Consider the following 23,047-nt stretch of genomic DNA (forward strand, 5'->3'; position numbering starts at 1 on the left):
CTGCTGACTCCACTAAACTCAAGATGGACAGATTGTTTTTCTGTTCCAATTTTAGCCGAGGACTATCCACTAGGCCTCCTTAGCTATTGTCTGAGGTGAGGAGTTCCACGTGAGGCTATACTGATGCTCCTTTAGATTGCCATCTGTCTTAGTCCATTAAAACTGCTATAACGAAATATGATAGACTGGGTGGCTTAACAATAAAAATTTATGTCTCACAGTTGAGGAGGTTGAGAAGTCCAAGATCAAAGCACTGGCAGATTTGGTCATAGGTGGTCATCTTCTCTCTGTGCCCTCACATGGTAGAAGGGACGAAGAAGCTCTCTGGGGTCTCTTTTATAAGGCCACTTAGAGTACTTTACATCAGGCATTGTTCTAAGTGCTGAATGCATATTAACTCATTTACTGTTTATATAAATTTAGTTTTTAAAATATTTTCTTATTTGGCATTTGTATGTATAGTTTAAGCTTTAGATATGTTAACCTGTTTCACATTTACATTCACATTTACATTTACATACACATATAAATTTATATTTACAACTCAGTGAAATTTGACTTGCACCCGCACTTTCTTCACTGTCAAGGTTTCCAATACCTTCATGGCCAAATATGTATTTTATCTCTTGATTCCTTTGACACTGTTGACTGCCAAATACTTTCTGATATCCTTCCTTTGTATGATTTTTACAAAACTTCTGTCAATAGGTTATTCTTCTACTCATTACTCTCTTCTTAGTCTTATTCGATGGCTCTTCTTTCTCCATTCAGTCATTAACTAATTCAACAAATATTTAATGGGTGCATATTGGCTTCCATCACTGGTGGTATAATGGAGGATATAAAATAATACATACTCAAATAAAAATATTGTTACAAATTTTGAAAAGTGAGATATTCTCCCAAGTTTCATCTTATTCTCTAACTTACTCTCTCAATCTTAATATTTACTCACTTGTCTATTTATCCTGAGGCAATCCCATCCTACGCATGGCTTTAGCAATTGCTTATATGATGATACTATATCTAAATCTAAGGCCTGATTTCTTGCCTGAACTTTAAGTCTGTGTGTCTTTTACAAATGGCACTGCCTGGATATCCACCAAGAGCCTTAAACACACGTTCGACGTCAATGCCATTGTAGTTCTTGTTCTACATGCAAAGTTGTTCTTATTCTCTTCCATATTTTCGATTTCTATTAATAGGAATACCCACTACTTTTATATTTCTATAAATTTCTTCCCTCTTAAAGTCTTTTTTCTTTTGATGTCTGTGAAAATAAATCTCCTGATTCTTTTTATATATTTTTTAAAATTTTGTCTGCTTCATTAAATCTTCATTTTTAAATAAATTTATTAGTTAAGAGGTATGGAAGATACTGCTAATTGCTCACTTACTATCCATTTTTACCAGTTAGTTTGCATAGCCCCAATAATGATCAGGGTGGTAATGTGTCCAGCGAAACAATATTTATTTTCAGACTCATTGCTGCAGGGTGTGACCATATGGCATAATTCCAGAAAATCTGAAGTTAGTTGAATTTTCTTTGAGTGGTACTTTTAGGAAGGCTACTTCCAGAATATGACTTGCCTTTCCTCTTCTTGCTGCCTGAAATAAAGACACAACTCCTTAAAGTTTAACAGCCATCTTGCAATACAGGGCCGCAACATGAGAATGGATTTCAACAATGTTTATTTCTCTGAACCCAGTACTTCTTCAGTATAAAGGTGTTTAATGAGTTGCAAACTTGAGAGTCCATATTATTTTTGGTATGAAGTTCTCTTGAATGAGGGAAAACTATAGGATTGGGATATTTTCCCCTCAAAGAATGTCTGACCTTTGCAGCATACTTCCAGTCTTCAGCAGGGGCAGCTGCCAAACCAGTCACCCAGCTTGCCATTCAGGTGCTGTGCTAATGTCTCCTAGAACAATCAATCTCGAAAATCTGTGGTGACAGCATTCTCTAGCCTCAAGAACATACCTCTGTGTCCCAGTTTTAGTACAAAGAGACTAAAAGGAGAGCAATGACCCTTATCATTGTGATTCCTAAAGGTATAGGAGTGAGAACAGGTGCTTAAAGAAATAGAAGCTGGGAGTTTTGCTATCAAACAGATGGTGAGTGCTCAAGAATTACATTTTGCTTTACCACTGGGGATCTTTTTATGCCCTAGTTTATAAAACCAGAGACATCAGTTAAATTTTCAATTTTTATAACTGACCTTCTCAAGTGCCTTAAAATCCAAGTGTCCAGAACTAGATTTGTCATCTTTCCCTCAAAATGTACTCTTTCTTTACCAACTCACACTCTGTGTGCCTCCAATATCAGAATCAGTTTTACACATCTTTCTCTTTCATTCTTTCATAGCATAAGAAATTGAGTCCTTCTCATTTCCAGGCCTATGCTAGATGTTGTATTGCAAAAATGAAATTTCTGCCCACAGAAAGATTACAACCTCACTTGGAAACATATATACAGAGATGATCATAATGCAAATATTTCTTTAGGCCAGCACATACAAATAAAAGTGAGACGCAGTAAATGGAGCACCAAAGTCTGCCTGTGAAAATCAGGGAAGATTTCACAGAGAACATAGCATTTCAATGCAAGTCATGAAATCGTAGTTAAATGTCAGATGGCAGCCTGGATGCTGAGCACATTCCAGGAAGAGGAAATGTATACAAAAACAGAGAAGTGTGAGAGAACATACCATATTTGGAAGATTGAATGTACAGTAGCCACCCCCCCAATCCAAGGAGGATACATTCCAAGGCCCCCAATGGATGCTTGAAACTGCAGATATTATCGAGCCCCATTTAGACTGTTTTTTTCCTATACTTATATACACTTGAGGCTTCTCTTTGGCATATCCAAATTGCCAGCATCACTACTCCCGCACTCTGGGGCTGTTAGTAAGTAAAATAAGGGTTACTTGAACAGAAGCACTGTGATACATGACAATTGATCTGATAACTAATGTGGCTACTAAGTGGGTGGGAAGTATAATCAGCATGAATATGCTGGACAAAGGGACGATTCACATCCCAGCAGGAAGGAGCAGGATGGCATGAGATTTCATCACACTATTCAGAACACTGTGTAACTTAAAACTTAAGAGTTGTTTATTTCTATAATTTTCCATTTAATATTTTTTTAGACTGTTTCAGGTAGCTAAAACTGTAGAAAGTGAAACCACAGATAAGGGGGGACTACTGTAGTTTGCTACTTCTGAATTATAGTGTCATAAGAGATAAAACAATTAAAGTGGAAGGAGAAAAGACTGGACATACAAGTAGAGACCAAATGATAAAACCATATGACAAAAGTCTTGTGTGCCATGCAAAGGAGGTAGTATAAATTATACTTTACAGAAGGGGGACAATTAATGAATATCACACGAAAAAGTAAGATCATTAGATGACTGTGTTAGAAAGATGACACTGGTAACTGTGGTCAGAGGAGCGGTCTCCTGCAATTCCCCAAGAAATGCATAGTGAGCACTAGAGTTAGGGCAGTGCTGATTAGGATAAAGAAAAAGAAATACTAAAAGATTTATTTTAGAAGTAGAATAAATATGATAGACTTAAAAGTAAAATAAGTAGAGTTTTCTAAAATTAGTTTCTTTTTTTTTTTTTTTAATGTAATGAGTAGACTTAGGATTCACCAAAATGGGTAATCAAAGAATAAGGCAGGTTTGGAGGAATGTATGTGATGAGATTAAGGGTTAGGGTGCCTCGTATAAGATCCAAGTGAAAACATTTAATGTCTCACATGAACCTAGAAAACAGGTGCCGAACAAACATTACCGGAATCAATATATGAGTATGATATGTACAATAATTAGCTGACTTATTTGAAGCAGTCCAAACTATAAATAGCCATATGTCTATCAAAAGACAAAATGATAAATTAAAGTACAGACATAAGAGGGAATATTATACAGCAACAAAAGTGAGCATTCTGCTACCATCCTTATACAAAATGTTCAGTGAGAGAAACCTAACTCAGAAGAGTACGTACTATTTTATTATATTTTATATAAACTTTAAAATAGTTAAACTAATCATTATGCAAAGACGTGTGTGTAGGAACAGTAAGAGGTTATTGTCTAGGAAAGGACACAAGGATTCCTTTTGGGGTATTGTAATATATTATTAATATACTATTTATTGAGCTGATTTTAATGACATGGTTGTGTTTCTTTGTAAATATTTGTCAATTTACATATGTATAATGTGCACGTTTTTCCATAGGCATGTTATACTTTAACAAAATATATTTACTTATAAGTTAGTAATTTAGATGATATGTTTGTGTACATTACATAAATTATTTAAACTATGTTAGTAATGATATAGGAAACAATCATTCTCTTTATAACTTTGGGGAATTCAAATTTATATATATTTGAGGAGATAAGTTGTATGATCTATCAAAGTGCACCTGGTGTTTTATCCAGAAACCTCATTCTTAGAATTTATCCTGTAAGTGTTGCTGCATATGTAGGTAAATAAATAAGTAAACAAAAATTATTGCAGCACTGTTTGTGACAGCAAAATACTGCAAACAATATAAATGGTGATGTAACTGGTTAAATAATTATGGACCACCAATACAATGGGTTACAATTCAATCATTAAATAGAATTCAGTGGGTATATATGTGTGGGATGCATATGAAATGCATATGAAAAGATATCCAAACAACAGTTTAGTATGAGCCCATTTCTATATGAAAGAAAAGAACTCTCTCTAAATATGTATGATATAAATAGCAATTTTATATATAATCTATATTTTATATACCTATTATATATAATACACATAATATATATTTATCTTATATATAATATATATCTATCTTATATTCAATTTTCCATATAACTATTTATATATAATCTATAATATAGCTATTTTATATATCCACATATCTATTTTTACATATAAAAAATATATGTAATATATTATGTTATATATTATATGTAGCTATTTAATCTATAATATGTGTATTTATATAGCTACATATTTACATATGTATTATATACAATCTGTTTTATATCTCTATGTATATAGATATAGATATAGACAAATATCTATATCTATATGTATAGATAGAACAAGCAGGCTGTGTTCAGCAAATATCTAAAAATATAAACAAAATTTTACCGGTGATTTTTTTTCTGGAAATGAAATTGTGGTGAAGATGATGAGTAAGACCACCTTTTTCTTTATCCTTCTGTATTGTTTAAACTTTTTATAATGTTTTTATATTTAAAAAATACTAATGAAAATGAAGACCCTTGCCAGCAAGCTATAGTCTCACAGAATGTGAGGACAGCCTCACAATTTGCCTCAACTTCCTGCTTCCTCATTTGCTCCTGCCAGATAAGATCTGGCTTTTAACCAAGACCTCAAGTCTGTTCCAGTCAACACTTAGCACCTTCCTTTCTGTCATCTGATAATTAATCATTTCAACTCTTAACTCCACCTGTACCCATCATTGACATTTACCTGCTTTCACCTGATAATTGAACTTCACTTTGTTTCTTAATTGCAGGCCTTCTTTCTGGGTGTAATTTTACTTTTAACACCCTGCTCTTTAGAATTGATAATAGTCATGACATTGGTTTCAGTGTCCATTTGCCCTTGAAACCAAAAATCAATATCTAATGATATTTAAGGCTTACTAAACCTGGGTTCAATGCCCAAAGCATTGTGTAAGCTCTTTCAGCCATTGTATTATTTAATTGAGTCCTGGCAACCTATAATATTATCATTCTAATATTATAAGTAAATAAATTGAGACATGGATTGTATTTGTCTTGTAAATTTTGGAGCTGAGATTTGACATGAGTACTATTTGACCCAGACAGAGTCCATGGTTTTAATTACTATATTATACTGCATATGAGATTTTGCCCAACATTTATTATAATCTGCCTCATATTTTTATTTGTATTTTATGTTTTTATTTGCTTATAAATTTCTCAAAGGGACTAGCAATATTTTGTCACTGTTCTTGGAACCCTGAATATACAAGTAAGGGGACACTCCATTGCATTTGCTTTCTACTTTTGAATTTTCATTAACTTCTTTCTATTTTGTGAGTTTGATAAAAAATAAAATAAAATAAATGCAATATCAATTTGCTGATGTTGTTATGGTCAGGTCAAACGTCATTGAATTTGAGGCTGAGAAATCTGTACCAAAAAAAAAAAAAAATAGCATTCTAATAGCTTAACTTTGCTTTATGAAAAGGTTGTCTAATTTTGGCAAGGTCACTTGATAGAATCCTGAAGGGATTCCTAGGTGCTTTCTCGTTAAGACCTGCTCAAAATTACTTTTAGTACAGTTTTACTATTTCCTATTCTACATTATAATACGCTCTCGTTAGTCCAAACTTTTAGTTTCAATATATGTGTGCATTAGGAAAGAGGATAAAGGGGAAGAATTTTTTGACTTCCACCTACTTCTTAAATGGTATTTTTGGGACAGAAGCAGTAATAAATCAAGGGGACTATATTCAGAGTGTCCTGGTGCTGTCCATCAGCAAAGTGAGCAGTGGTTTACAGTGGAATTGAAAGCTGTAGAAAAAACATATGTTGCTAAGGGCAGCATTAAAGAGAACAAATATGGAGAACCTCAGGTAGGAGCCTCTATTGTAGGCTGAGAAGGTCCACTGATGAAAAGATTTGGAAGGTGTGAGTAGTTAGCCTAAGCTTCGATAATATTAAAGCTTGTTTGTATTGTCTTTCATTCTGCTAATGTGCTTTTCCTTATTTTTGTCTTATGGTCTCACATATTCCTCAGACCACTCTTTCCCAGAGGGCATTCTGATCTCTTTCTTGATCATTTAGTGGCTTAAACTCCGTTGTTTTCCTACTGGTAATGAATTTAAATTTATATTTGCAGTAGTGACTATTAACAACTCGTTCAAAATTCATTTTGTCTCAAAATGGCTCCGAAGGTCATACCTCCACCTCTTTCTTGCTAACCAGCACCATTTCTGCTTTTCTTGGTTTTTATAATTTGTGTTTGCTTACCATATCTCAATTTGGAGTGTCTAAGTGTCAAAGAGGAGACTAAGAAAACAGTGTCATTAAATCCCCTTAAAAACAATCTTAAAACTGAAATATTTAATGTACTTTTTTCTTTTCTGATATTGACATTCATCTTATAGGAAATGTGTGTTTTAATGATGCTGGTTGTTTTCCATCAACTCTTTCATCAGGCTGTCACATTTCTCTAATCAACCCAGGACCAGGTACAAATTAGGGAGAGCCCACTGAAATTATCCAAACTAGCCTTTCCTAAACCTTCTTACCTTGCAATACCCATCCCTTCCTGCTTAAACCACAATATAAGTTTAAGCCCATGGTTTCCCCTCTGCTTCTTGAGCCTTCCCCATTCTTCCCCATGTGGCACCCATGGCAAAGTGTACCTCCTTCTCTTGGAAACTGTGAGTATAATGAACTATCTTTCAATGGCAGTCATCTCCTGATCTGTTGGCCTTACTATATCTAAATCATAATAAAACAGTTATATACAAGAATATTCACTAAAATTATTTATGATAGCAAAAAATTTACAGCAATGTAAATGGTCCCCAGCTAAGGAATGGTGGAATTAATTATAATATCTCCATAGAATGAAATCCTAAATAGCAATGTAAAAAAATAAGACAGTTCTGTATAAACTGACATGGGATTATCTTCAAGACATATTGTTAAGTGAGAAACGGAAGTTGCAAAACAAAAGATAGACACTATGATATATACCATATGCTTAAGTAAGTATACAAAACAACACTATATATTTAGAACTATTTATATATAGGAATGCACACAAAAAGATGGTCTGTTTGGATGATAAATCAAAGAGATTCCAGTAGTAACCTCTGGGTAAGTCAGGTGGGATTTTTACTCTATCAGTAATTTAAAAAATATTTTTACCCTGAGAATGAATTTATGTACTATTTGTAGCATTCAAAATAAATAAAATATATTTTATAAAATTTCAGTTGATAACTGAACTAATTTAAACTTTTCACTAGCATTATCATCAACCTACCCTTCAATATTCAAGACGTCTAAGGTCCGCTATGTTTAGGGCCAAATAGGGAGTAGAAGCAAGATTAGCCTCACCTCATCACCTCTGGTATACACTCACTTTTACTTAAGTTTTATATGAATGCAATGATCTCTTTCCTAATTGACTCAGTAAAGCAAAATCAGCATTGTAGCTCTGCAGAGAAGTGCACTGAATACAAGTCTTGAGCAAAGTTTGGCCACTAACTTGTAGTAAACACAATTTTATTTTATTTTTTTCTTTTGGTTTTCTTATCTGGTACGTACCTATTAATGCCCTATTAACCAAAGATAATTATTTTAGAATTCAAAGACGTTTTCTTTGAAAACACATAAAAGAAATATACTAATTGTCGTTTACGTGAAATTCATCTTTATAGAATTCATTCTTTCCCACTGCAAACAAATTAGAACATTTGCCAGGCTAGTCAGCTATTGTTTATACCAGAGATCTCTTTGTTCTCTGAGTTCATACAAGTTACTATCATGATCCATACACCTTTATGCCATATTACAGAGCATGCCTATGCAAAAGGTAGGTGTTCATTAAATATTTCTTAATGTTTCAAATTACACAAGTGGGAAAAACTTATACAGAAGTTGACATTATAAGGAATGACTTTCATGGATCTTCTAAGTCTATTACATGCTTTAACTTAAGCAAATTAATAAATGTCAGTCCCTTGGGCTTCTTCCATATAGTTCCCAAAGCAAGCATTAAAAAATTAGATCAATATAAGATGAAAGATTAAAATAATACCAATTACATAACAAGACAAAACAAAAACGTGTACAGTTTGTTAAACTTTCAGAATTATTTACAGGCAACTCAGCGATGAAATTGATGTGTGTGTGGGCTGAAAATGTCCTCAAATACCTTAGAGGTCATACTCTACAAAATCTTTGGGCATTCCCTACTAGTTCTCAAGGATCTCCTTCTGGGCAGCAGAAACCATATGCTTTGCAATCCAGTTACTCCTGGTACCCTAGAACTCAAAAATAATTAAAACAATCAGTCGAACACAGAGCTCAAGTATAGATGATGTTGAGTTTTAATGACACATGGATTTTAAGAAAAACATTTGAGAGGGTAATATTTTGGCAGAGATGAGTTATAAAAATAATTTAAAAAGGTGCAATAATACCTGCTTCTGAACACATCTCTCTATCCATTATCTAGGGGAGAAAAACAGAGAAGGCAATAATTCAATCAAGAGTTGAAAACCGACCTCAAACTCTCAGATGGGGTGGGATTTATGTTGCCTTAGAAAAGAAAGGGGGAGCAGTAGGGAACATAAAGAAAAGTCCAGGTTGCTCAGTGAAGAATAAAGAACATCGCTAAAATTATCAACTATGTAAGTAAAGTGGTTGCATCTGGCCATCACTATATTCTCAGTGCCTCGCATATTGTGGGCATTCAATACATGTTAGTTGAATGAATGAATAAGTGAAAGATGAATGACTGAATGAAAAAAATCAGGTGGAGTATACATAAAAATTTCTTCTAAGATGGCGTGCCTTTATATATGTCATGGAGAAAGTGGCCTAAATTCTAGACCATTCTAAGTAAATTTTATATTATAGTTAAAATTGGATGTAAAGTATGAGTCTGGGTTAGAAGAATGTAAAACAAAAGACACAGAAGATATTTTAAGATGAAAGAGTTAAAGAACTGATGAGTTCATGTTGCCTGATACTTATGCCTTAGATAGTGGAGGTGAATTAAAAATCCCATGGTCACCAAAGAAGGTGTGCACACCTCAGCCCACACCTAGGGGTACCACAGCTTTTCAGTGTAACTTTGCAGTCATTATCTGTTTATTCTGTACAAGGATCCCCAGAACAATAAATGTGAAGATTAGATTCTGGCTTAGAGTTCTGTTTGCCAGGATGGGGTCTAAATTTGGTTTGACTTGAGTCTTGACTGTCACTCTTGTTAGTTTGTCTCAAAAGATTGTGTATATCCATGACATACACCCAGCTGCTCTTCAGCTGTAAAAGAAAAAAGTAACTGAGATTTTTACCTTCTCTGTATTTCTACAAGCGATTTAATCATATGTCCATAGTCTCCTTAATTATGCTCTTCTGTTAGCTCATTTCTCTCCTTAAGTCGTATCTTAAAAGCACTGTAAAGCATTCACAAGTATATTTGAAGTGCAATTATAAACTGGCTTGTTAGAACAGCTCCAACCTAATACTTTGCTATAAATGATATACGATATATATGTAATACATATATTTAGAACATATATATTTGGAATATTTATATACATATGTGGAAATATATATTCAAAAACTATATACATTTAGAACATATAACTATATTTGAAATACATATATTTGAAATAAATTGGAGGCAAGAAACTACACAATAAGGAAAAATGTTTCAATTTATGCTTATCTATTTTATTAGAATTTTATTGCACTTCTGCATAGGATTAACAAAATATTTCTGTACATATATAATTTTTTAATCACTAGAAATGTTCAAATGTAGGTTTAATTGAAATATGTATGGGAAATCTAAATTGTGTATGAACACCAGGTGTAGATAGCATTAATTCATTTCTTTACTCATTTATTAATTTCTAAAAATATTTATTGAAATTAATTGCATATGCTAGAGTTGTTAATTGCATATGCTAGAGTTGTTAATTGCATATGCTAGAGTTGTCAATATATAGTGAACAGATCAAACAAAAGTCCTTTCTTTCATGGAGTAGGTGACATATATAATAAAAAGGATACATTAGTAAAATACATGCTATATTAGACAAAGGATTGCTAAAGAGAATAATTAAGACAGGAAAGGAGGTCCCTAAAAATTCCTTGCAATCCCAAGTCTTTCATTCTTTAATTCTGGTTATAAATAATTATATGTAATATAAGTGTTAATCTACATAAATCCGTTGTTTTCAGAAGTTTCTGCCCACTGTAAATCTTGTTTATTCACACTTACTGCCATTCAAGAAGCACTGATCAAACTTTTACCAGCATAACAGGAATAATGCTCCTCCTTTCCATGAGGTCAATTAGGTTACAAATTGTTTATTAAAATGCAAGTAAATATGATCAGTAATTAATAAATGCCAGGAAGCATTATACATTTTTGTAATAATTCTATGGCATTTTGACAATATAAAAAATAAAATTTAATGTATGAAAATAGTAATCCCTGTTGATCATTATACCGTAGAATAGGAAACACACAAGAAAAAAAGAGTAAAAAACAATTTTTAATTATAGAAAATAAAAAAAATTAAACTGACTTGGTCATAGAATTAATTTTCTAAAGGGAAAAGGAAGAAAAATGATAGAATTATAGACTCAACTAGGTATTAAATTTAACTTAAAACTCACTTTCTTTTTTCTCTATAAACATTATTTTTCTTTGATAGGGAGCGTAACTGAATTGGAATATAAAGTTTGGAAGCAGCTTCTAATACTTTTTATGAAAGAGTTATACATGTTATAGAATTTTCTTTTATCAGTCTCCTTAATTTTGATAATTCACTTCACTGAATATGTAATATAGAAGCTATAAAGAATTTATTCTTTTATGTTATTTATTTGTCATTGTCCATAAGGAATATTATTTCATGCATGTACACAAGATTTTTCTTCATCACTGTCCTAATGCCATACTTCTGAGTCTAAGGAAATAGAATAGGGATTTAAAACAAAAACTTTTAATTTTGGAATAATTTTAAATTTCAGAATAGTACCAGGGTGTCCAAACTTTTTTCAACGTTTTTCACCAAGGGCCATATGTGGTAAAATACACAAACAGCCAGGCCACTCACTCGAGGTGAAGTATGTATTGCCTCACCTGGTTTATTTAAGTAAACTAAATATATTTTTGGAATTTGCTGTGGGCCAATAAAAAATGGATTGTGGGCCTCAGTTGGCCCACAGGCCGCAGTTTGGACACCCCTGAGTTATAAAGACAGTGCAGAGTGTGCCTGTGTACCCTTACCTAGCTTCTCTTCTCTCTTAAATAACCATAGTATGATGATAAAAACCTAAGAAATTAACATTGGCATAATGCTCTTAACTAAACTACACACTTCATTCAGATTTCCCTAGTTTTTCCACCGATGTTCCTTTTGTATTCCACGATCCAATGCAAGATTATATGTTGCATTAAGTTTTCACCTCTTAGTCTTTAATCTGTGAGAGTTCCTCTGTCTTTCCCTATCTTTCATGATCTGGATACTTCAGTAGAGTATGAGTCAGGTATTTTTGTACTTAGAATGTTCCCCAATTTGCGTTTATCTGATGCTTTCTTATGATTAAACTATAGTCGTGGATTTTTTGAGAGTTCCACGGAGGTGAAATGCCCTTCTGCCTGCACTAGTTAGCGCCACGTCTTGTATTCATGACATTAACTTAATCACTGGGTTAAGGTGGTATCTGCCAAGTTTCTCCTCTGTACTGTTGCTACTTTTTGTTTTCCATACTTGAATGGGGTCTTTGTAATGTGACTCAATACTGAGACAAAGACAGATATGTATCTAGGCCCAGCATCGTGGCAAGGATTAATCTTTGTGGTGAAAAAGTATGACATGTTTACTCTCAGATCCTCCAGCTGACGGTAATAGGCAGTGTGAATGTTGTGGGTGCTCTTCCTTGACCCCCCTATGACCGGTGCCCCACCATCCATTTGTGAGTATTGGCTGCTAACACTCACAGCTGCCTCCTTCTCCAGATAACTGCCCTGAGCAGCAACTCTCTGACAGGAGGGTACAAAAGGCTGATCTCTTGGCCTGGGGCAGGACTAACTCAGGGGAGCACTTGATGCTCCAGAGCTTTCTCTGTGGGTCAGAGTAAGCTACTCTCCCAATAAGACTACCTTGTTGCTTATCTCCTGTCCTACCCTGCTTTGCTCATCCACTCCACTCCCAGGAAAACTCCTCCACAAATATTTTGAAAACATTTCCCTTTCAGGCTTGGCTTCTAAAAAATGTGACCTAAGGTAATACCTCACTTTGAGTTGTTTTTCTCTTCATAGTCTCTACCCACCTCCACATGTAGGACCCAAGGCCCTTTTCTCTCTCCATTCAACAGCAGAAACTAAAAGGGCAGGAAATGCCCACTCAGGGAGACCAGAAATAGGATGACACAAGTGGGGGTCAGTGAAGAAGTTAAAAAAACACTGAGGGCTGTGTATGAGCCTGCGAAAGAAGATTCGGGGGTGAGGGTGGGGAGCTCTCTATCCTCTAAATCTTGTATTCTGAGCCTTAGGGACAAAAAACTTAAATCAAGGATGGAACTCAAGGATAGGACATTCAGTCTCCAAAACCCATTATCTTCTGAAATCAATATTAACTGGATTGAGTCCCTTAAACTTGAAGTAAAGGATGGATAAAAACATATTCTCTGGACTTCTGTACTCATATATAAGACTTCCTAGTTGACAGACCTTTTGGTTGTAAAATTCTGGAAGATGCAACCATTGGCAGAGAAAGAACTAGTAAAATGATTAAATACAAACAAACTAACAGTAAGAACTAATTTAGAAGAGAATAATATCACCAAGCCAAAACAGAAAAGAGTTTCCAAAAGGAGAAAATGAATAATAGTGTCAAATACAAACTCATTTTGAGGCTCCTTGAAAGCTACTTTCAATAGATGGCACTGGAAACCAGACTGCTATTGGTTGAAGAGTACTTACAAAGTGGATTCTAAAATTGAAGAATATTTGTTCAAGAAGTTAGTGAGCTAATACAGAACTTGAGGAGGAAGTAGTATTAGGTTTTCTTTTTAGATGAAGGAGGTTTGACTAGGAAGAGCGCTGTTGCTAAAAGAAGTGTAAAACTAGATATGAGTCAGGGAAAAATCAAACGACTAAGCACAATGCTTAAACCATGGTTTCTTGTTATGACTTCCTTGGAGGGAAGAGCCTACAACAATTTGAACTAGTTTTTACTGCATAGTGATTATGCTTCTAGATGTAGTTTTATGATGTCATGCATGATACTTGGATGCCACACTGTGGTCATTGTTAGTACAACTTTTATACCATCTGCTTTATACATCATTATATTTCTAGATAGCAACTGCAACCATTTGCACGGTCCTTTTATTTTTTTCTTAACATGGCTTCCTATTTTAAATTTCTTTTTGAGTAATACATAACAGTAAAAGAAAATATAAGGCCAAATAAACAATGCAATATACAAAAAGGAATTGAGGTAAAGTAGTAAGAATCAAAAAGTGGGTTATAAGACCCAAATATATAATTTAAAAATTTAGTTGAATACTTTATAGTGATGCCTGAGGTTAACTTGTAAAGTGGGTTAACTTTTATATTATATTACTTTGTTTCTATGTTTAAAAAAATGTATGACCTTTTAAAATAGTGGAATTCATAAGGTAGAGTTTTGAGTAATACATTAGTTAGTATCAATCTATTCCAGCACTACTTTTTTCATATTCATTCTGATAGCACACATACTATAAAAACTGCAAATATAGCTATGAAAGAGTCACCCAATCAAGTATACTCTTGCTCATTTCATCTGGTCCTTTTTAATCTCTTTTTATTCAATCCTGACAACTTAATAATTGTCTTCGTATTTCAGGTACACGGGGATGCATATCATTTGTTTGTATCATATAGTCCAGGAGCAAAATGTTGAATTTAGTACTTATTTATATATACGCTACCTTACTATATGTATTCAAGTTTTACTCTCCCATGAAAAATGTCTGTTCCTTGAGGACAATCACATATTTCTTTCGTATCCTCTGTATAAATACATCCTAATTTAAAGCCATTAGATTGAAGAAGGCTATATCTTCAAAATTGTGTAAAAGTGATTGGATCGAATTAATTATTTAAGATTGTATAAAGCTATTTTTATTGACCAAAGTCACAATTACCTATTAGAAATACTATTCAAAATAAATCAAATCTCTCCCTAAAGTTTCAGTACCATATAGGGCACGAATTATAGGGCACAATTCTTAGGAGGGAAGAAGAGAAACTTCTGTATTGGTACTTATTTTGTACTAGTGATTAGAATAATAAACATCTTAAATCATTGATAGAAGGATCAATAGACTTAAAGAACAAAAAGTCATGGTTTATAAGTTATCTGTTGAGTAAATTGTTACTAGTGAGTTGCTTTTTTGGAATTGCGCATGATATATTAATCTAATTTTGTCACCTCTCGTTCTCTGTTTGCTTTAGGAAAAAGGAAAGCCCCCCGCCCCCCCCCAAAAAAAAAATGAGGATAAACTATGTGTGCTCATCAAAACTTTACCATACCTGTTACCGTACTGGACTTACCACTCTAGGTCTTGAAGTTTTTGCTGGGCTGTGCTCAAAGCCAGCAGAGTAACTACAAGAAATAAGGAATGCATTTTTAAAATCAGAGTTACATTGTCCTTTCTTCTGGAGAAAATTGAGGTTTCTCACTGATAGTGTTCATATAAGGAAATATGCTTTGCTGCTACATAGGAAAGGTTCCAGTCTTTTACCTGAGGGATTGCTTCAACCAGAACATTTCCTCTATATGATTTTATCACCAATCTCACTGTGTTCTATGTTATCAAATTTGTCAAATGATAATATGGCTTCTGCTCTCTCCTTTAACTGTGATGATAAAAAAAAGAGAGAGATTAAGAAAATACATATGTAATTGCTTGATGATACAGGAACTACTTTGGGGAGGATCTAAAAAGAACTTTCTGATTTGTCAGTTCACTAATAGTAGCAGGGCAAGAGTCTATAAAGAAAATACCCACGTTAATATACTAATCTAATTTAGCCTATAGAAATTGATAAGAAGTGAAGATAAGATTTGTAACATTGGATTCCCTTAGCAAAATATTGGAAATGGTGAGTTGGTCACTTGAGGAGGATGGCACTTGTCACAGCAACTTGGAAGCAAATTTGAGACCAACTGGCTTCAGTGAAAGGAACTTAGGGAGTTAAAAAAAAAAAGTTGGTTTTCTTGCACTAACGTGAAAGGTCAAATCTAATGATTTCCATGAACTCAGGACTTGGCTTCTTCATTTATTATCTCTTTGACCTTAAGCAATAACTGAAAGAACTAAACTAAATGCTCTCTAAAAACATGTTTATGTCACATGCTGGAAGTTTGAACCAAGGTTTTAAGGAACTGCTACTTTATCAATTTTTCTATGGCAAAAAAAAGAGAGACTATTTTATAGGCAGTAGAAAAATGCTTGATTGAAAGAGTGCACCTAAAAAAGAAAACTTTCCTTTAGTTTTAAGGAATACAATACATACAGGGGTTAAATGACATGTTTGTGTCCTGAAGTCAGATGTGTTTCAAAGTCTGTCTTCATCATTTATGAGTTGTGTAATTTGGAAAACTAATTAACCTCTCTAAGCCTCATTCTTTTTATCTATAAATGAGTAATACTATTAACTAACTCACGACACTTTGTGTGAATTAAGAGAAATTACACAAATAAAGTGCTTTTCCTGGCATATCGTGAATGTTCAATAAGTATCAGTGACGAGGAAGACGATGATAATGATGTGAATGTTCCTTAGAATGCATCAAGTCTTCCCTTTGGGTATCTAAGGTCGGATGAAAGAGAGGGTTGTTACTCCCATCGACTGACAGCATATAACTGTATACAAGGAACGTGTGGGGTGGGTGGGACCCAGAGGAGCTGAGTTGCTAAGAAAGCCAAGGAGAAAGTTGAAACAAGAGCGGGAAATCATGGCAGTGGAGATAATGTGTTGGGTGGCTGGGGGCGTTGACAGAGGAGAATCACAGCTAACACAGTGAAGCGGTAACATTGCAACCAACCGTCTTCTTATTTTTAACTTTTAGACAAGCGGAGGGCGGAAATTAGAAAACAAATAGGATAGTCAGTGTCGAGGAGAGATTCGAGAGCAGTATAGTCTTAGGTGTGAGATGGACAGCTTGTGGTAGGGCACAGGAGCACACTGCAGGGTGAGCAGAGTGTCTTTAGGGAGCAGTGACCAGCTGAACATGACCGTATCTTTGCAAGTTACATAAAAGGAGTCTTATCCGGCAGTCGACAGAGCAACAGTTATAAACATGGACCAATTCCACACTGCGGTTCTAGGACTGTCTTTTGTTAAATCCTGCATTTTTATGTTGATATGGCCCTTTAGGTGAATTTCTACAGATACCATAAAGCTTAATCCAAATATCTATTTCAATTTTTTCATGTTCTTTACTGTTTTAAGTGATAACATTTATTGAGAATTCATGTGTGACATGCATTGTGTTACGCACTTTATAAGCTTGTCTCATTCAATCCCTATAAACATCTCGTATGTATTATTATTATTCTCATTTTGCAAATGAAAGCACTAAAACCTCTCCAACGTCACACAGCTAAGAATCATACTGAGGCAGCCTGATTTCAAAACCCTCAGCATTTTAGCTCTTGTCTTGGTTATGATGGGTATTTGAATTACTTAACAATGGATGTAAAACAAGCTGGAAAGGGAAAGAAAACGGGCATTAATTAAGCAGCTGTTATGCACAAGGCGTTGTTATGTCATTTAATCATTGCAAAAACCGTGAAATCTGGGTGAAATTTTTCCCGTTTAATGGGTGAGGTAACTGAAGTTCAGAATTGCCCAAAGGTATATGGTAATCAATTGCAATAATAATAATAAAAAAAACATACAAGATATCTGTGGTTTGTTGAACTTCATCTTCTCCTGCTTAAATCACACTGGCTTTCCTGAGATGACTGACTATCCATCTTACTTTTCTAGAAAAAATACTAAGTAAATAGACTGTGGTTCTTTGCCCTGAGCCACACACAATTTGGATAAAAGGTTGTTTGAATTTTAGCTTAGAAAATTAAAGAAGCTGTCTAGTTAACTTCAAAGCACTATAAAGAGAATAAGAAAACCAGTAATAGAAGGAGGGGGAAATCATCAGCTTAGTTTAGAACCCTATTTATCCAAGACCTTTTATGGGGATTGGAATCTTCCATTTCTAATCTCAACCCTCGGAAGTTCCATCTTCTGAAATGCTGTTCAAGGGCTGTTCAAGGACTCCATCTAGTGGATTGAATTTGAGAAAGAGCAGCAGGTTTTATCCATGGATAATCAAACATGTCTTCTAGACTGACTTCTATCATTTGTATTGTGTTTATAAAACAATATTAATTTGTGTCTGGTATATGTGAATAAATGTACCTATAAAATAATTAAAACCAGTTATCTCCCACTAGATAAAGCTCTTTCATTTTCTCCTTTAAAACCTAGACTTTTATTAATCAACTTTACACATCTACATTTTATCTTAAAATGATAATCCTAAAATACTACCAGAGAATATTTTTCCCAAATTTTTCATTTTAAGGTGAAGAAAGTGGAGGAAACCCCAGAGTGTTTTAATGACTTTTCCATGTTCATATTACTTGTTATGGGAAAAGAATCAGAACTAAAACTTGGGTCTCAACTGCCAAGATTGCTTTCTTTCTATGTGTCATATATGTTTATGACAGTTGGAAATAGGTGTTACTATAGATGACTTTGGGGGCTTTTGGCCCTACCTGAGTGCTCCCTTGAATTCAAAGGTTTATTAACTTTGTCTTTCATTTAAAAATGGTAAGTCTCCATCACAACCCTCTGGGAATTGGTGTGTATACAGCAATAATCAGCGAAATGTTACCTATTTCTGGACACTGAATTGAGTCCTACAAGTGTCCCAAAATACGAGAACAAGGAGACAAAGTCGCAGCATCCTTATATTATCTTTAGTATTTTACTGTCACGGATTATTCATGATTGATGCACAGCCTCATTCTCGATATGCAATGGTTCCTCATTATGAAAGTTTTCCAACTCAGGATTTAGAAAAGCAACCTCAGATTTCCCTAGGTTGTTGCAATGGGCAGAACAGAGCTATGTCAGGAAAGGTTAAAGTGCAAAAATCAATAACACTAGGTGGAACAGCAAGAAAAACAGCAAGGCTATCTGATATTTCTAAATCAGAGAGGAATGTTCTAAAAGAACATTCAAACTTTACTGAGTTGATGATCTGTGTTAGGCTCCTGACCCTACATAAAAGAGTTAATTAGCCTTTTCATCTTGTAGTTTCCTCACTTTATACTTAGACCACACAGAGCTTCTGAGAGTATCTTCAAAGCCAACCACCATATTTCTCCAACAAAATTAGAAAGTAAAGAGACTGTCATTATTTTTGCTGATTAAGAAGATGTGGTGCCTAAAAAGATTAGAACTTTAAGAACGAATACAATTCTTTTCATTGAGGCCAATCCATTTAAATTAGATATGCTGAGCTTCCTAATATGTCTGCCCAGTTGTTGTTGTTTAAAACAACTACTTAACCTAAAGGTCTAAAGTCTTATTTCTAGGAAGTCATATTTCTTCTTTAAATGAAGAAACTTAGTACCAAAGATATGAATGAATAATGACATAGCATCTTGTGGTCTATTTTCTTGCCTTATATGGTTATATTCCTTTATGCTGACTTTGATATATTTATTCATCCTTATGACATATAAGTACATAGATTCCTCACTCTTCTGTATTCTAAAATGAACAACCTTCATTATGGTGCAATTCTCTGATCATCTATCATTAATTCTTCATGATATAATTACAAGGCTTAATTTCAAAAGTTATGTGCAATGTTTATGTGTTACATTTTGGATAGAACATGGCTTTGATAGCAGAGGATTTTTATTTCAGCTTTTTATTTTGTTTCTTTTTATTTTTCACTGTGAAAGTTAAATTAGCTTCTCTGACCTAGTAACGGTGAACTTTTATAAATGGTGAAGATGGAGGAGAATCTGGTGTTGTAGTGAAGTACTGGTTATTCAATAGAATGATGAAAAAAAAAAAAAAAAAAAAGAAGGGCTTTGAGAAGGGCTTGTATCCAGAAATTAGAAAGAACTCCTTCAAATCAATAAGAAAAGTGAGAAAACTCGTACAGTAATAGGAAAAGGATTTGAACAGCCACGTTATAAAACAGTAAATCCAGATGGCCAGTAACATAAGAAAGGGTGCTCAACTTCATTAGTCATCATGGAAATGCAATTAAAATAAGTAATTAGATATGCTGGAGAAAAAATAGAGGATAGCTTTCTTAAAAAGAACAGTAGAGATCCAGTCTACTTCTTCAGGGTAGAAGTTGGAATACAGAGATATTTCTTCTGCTCTTGAAGTTGTGCAAGTTACTTACAGCCGGAAAAAATCAGAAGCTAGAAGAAAACATGCTTGGGGGAAAGAAGAGCGATCAGAGAAAGAGATACACTGTTCCTTGCCTGACCTGGGGACACTGACTTTGTTTGCAAACACCAAGAGCTCATTTCAAGAATAAACTGACAGAAATGTTCTTTATCTTAATCCGGGAGGGACTTTACACAAGTATGTTCATATGTAAAATTTCATCAGCTATAGAATTACAATCTATGCACTATAGTGTATGTAAATTAGCTTCAGTAAAGAAATAACTTGATTAAAAGCATAAGGGAAGAGTAATTCTCCAGCTGAAATGAACTTGGGGGTAAGAAAAAAAGCCTCCTCTAGGTGACAGAATTTATAGGCACAAAGAATTTCACTAGGAGGCAGCAGTGACAGACACTGTAATATAAGCTTGAAAGATGTGGAACTCCTGCTGGGGACAAACATTTACATCTTCGGAGAAGACGTGACTGAAGGCAAAGGTTGCTGAGACTTACCTATTATAATACGAATAAGGATGGCATGCTTTAAAAAAGTACTGGGAAAGAACTCATACTCTATTTAATATGGTGTTGTTAGGAACATGAGGTTCAAAAAGGAAATGGAAATTCGGAGGTTTCTCATAAACTGATGGAGCTAATCACTTCAGTAAACTATAGACAATGTTTATAAAATGTTAAAGAGAGAGTTTCACATTCCACCCTCTGACAGAGAATATATAGATAAGGCATTAAATCACAATTAACTTCTTGAAGCAGTTATTTCTTCTAATTGATTTTTAGCTCAAAATTTGTGGATTATGAACATCTAGTAGATATTGTCTAAGTTGAAAACAATAATTTTTCCTTTTTTTGTTTTTCCTTTTTCCCCCTACCTCTGTGGCTAGCCATCGTAATGAGAGAATGCTGCTTTTTTGCTCATTGTTATTGCTCAAGGCAAATTTTCTAAACTTAACTATAGATATATTTTTGTAATATTCTTTTATGTGCAATTATCCATTTTGCTTTTTGAAAATTGGAACATATAAGAAAGTGTGGGTGGAAAACCAGGGGATATTTATCAATGTTGAAAAGTCAAGAACTTATAATTACTCAAGTGAAAGAGGGCTCATGATCTGTTACAAAGAAAGGAAAATGGAATCTAACCAGGTATTTGAATAGCTTGAATAAGATGAACAGAAGATGACCTGAAAGAGCAGAGTATTTTCTAATTTAGATTTTTTTTAGGATTTTAATTATAAGGCATGGAAAATTTTCCTTGAAAAATTAATAACAGGAGGCATTTTTTTTCTTGGGTGGTATGTTTCACTGTAAACTTTGGGTTTATTTTGTAATTACAAGACAGTGGGTTTGCAGTGGGGACTTATGGGAAGAGAGGCTTATTTACCCTTCTCCATATATTTTTGTTCTTTTTACTTTGTTTCTAATTCTTTCTCTTACACTTTCTCCCCTCTGCCCACAACATCCTTTTCTGCTACCTTGTGGGAGAGGAGGATTTGCTAACCTTCCTGTTCAGAACCAAAGGTAGTAGGATATTCACTGGGAGATATTTTAGGGGAAGATTTGCTTTTTTAGAATCACAAGAGTACACTCTATTAACATCTATTTCTTGGAGTAAATCCTAGCTGGGCTGACTCTCTTCAGGCAGATTGATCATTCTCTTCTGTCCCCATCATTTGACTGGGTCAATAAGTAGGCAAGGTCCCCTCTTGAGCTCAGCCTTTTTGACAGAAAGCTAAAGAGTCAGAAGCCTCAATTAGACCTCTGTACTTCCCATCTAGTTTATACCAAACACTCCTGCGTTACCCAGTACTTACCTAGATAATTTCAAATATTACAAAGAAAGCTTTCTATATACACATTTAACTTATTGTAATATTGTATATACATATATTGATCATCACTTATACGAAGTACATCAAGCTGAAAGGAGTCAACGTATATTAGCAAACCTAAGGAAATAATATGCATTTGAGTCAAAGGATTTTTGACATAGAAAGAAAAAGAAAGAGGAAAAGAAATGCATGGTTCATGTCGCCAGACTTGTGAGTTATGATGGATTTGTCAATATTCTTGAGAGAAAGTTTGAAGCACTAACTAAGGGCACTAAAAACATTGACTAACAAAGGGTATAGAACCTGATATATAGTTGGGAAAATCAAAAACCTGTGGTAAGTACTTTAACGTGGGGCAATTACAGGATTATCATGGGTAATTCTGTCAGCACAAGATTTTTCACCGTGTTCTGACTTTGATTCTTAACTTTGTGTTAAATGCATCTCCACTGCAATACGCTTTTTTCTTTTGTCCACTTCTTTTTCCATATAAGCTTTTTAGTCAGGAAACCTGAGGCAAAAATCTGAATGGCAGGATCCTGCATGACTGTTTTAATGACATCTACAGTCAGTAAATCTCACACTGTCCTCTAAAAATACTCCCTTAACAATCTTTCCCTTCCTGATCCATTATACTAGCTTCAACTCCCATTACTCCATAACATTCCTCTGGAAAAATCAGCCATCCTGTTCACATGCCCTGCATAGCCTGCCAGGACAGATGGCCTGTGATGCTTGGGATGGTTAGTTAGTGACTGCTTGAACAATATACCTGTCTGCAAATATACTTGAACCCACAAGTATAAATACTTGTAAAGGGGTAAGCTGTGAAGATAGGTCAGGTCCACAAAATACACTGAAACAAGCAAGAGGAACATCTCAGATGTCCTTTCCCTTCATTGGAGCTGGGTTATCTTCAGTTTGCCCTTAGTTCTGTTATCAGAA

At 34.3% G+C, this 23,047-nt stretch overlaps 1 protein-coding gene across 1 annotated transcript in view; it reads right to left on the reverse strand.

Moving 5' to 3' along the window:
* LOC109454273 (uncharacterized) overlaps positions 1-23,047 on the reverse strand; it is a 107,555-nt gene that overhangs the window by 7,091 nt on the left and 77,417 nt on the right. The gene's annotated exons all lie outside the window — the stretch shown is intronic.

This window comes from Rhinolophus sinicus, linkage group LG02, assembly GCF_036562045.2.
Source record: "Rhinolophus sinicus isolate RSC01 linkage group LG02, ASM3656204v1, whole genome shotgun sequence".
In the NCBI taxonomy this organism is placed as follows: domain Eukaryota; kingdom Metazoa; phylum Chordata; class Mammalia; order Chiroptera; family Rhinolophidae; genus Rhinolophus; species Rhinolophus sinicus.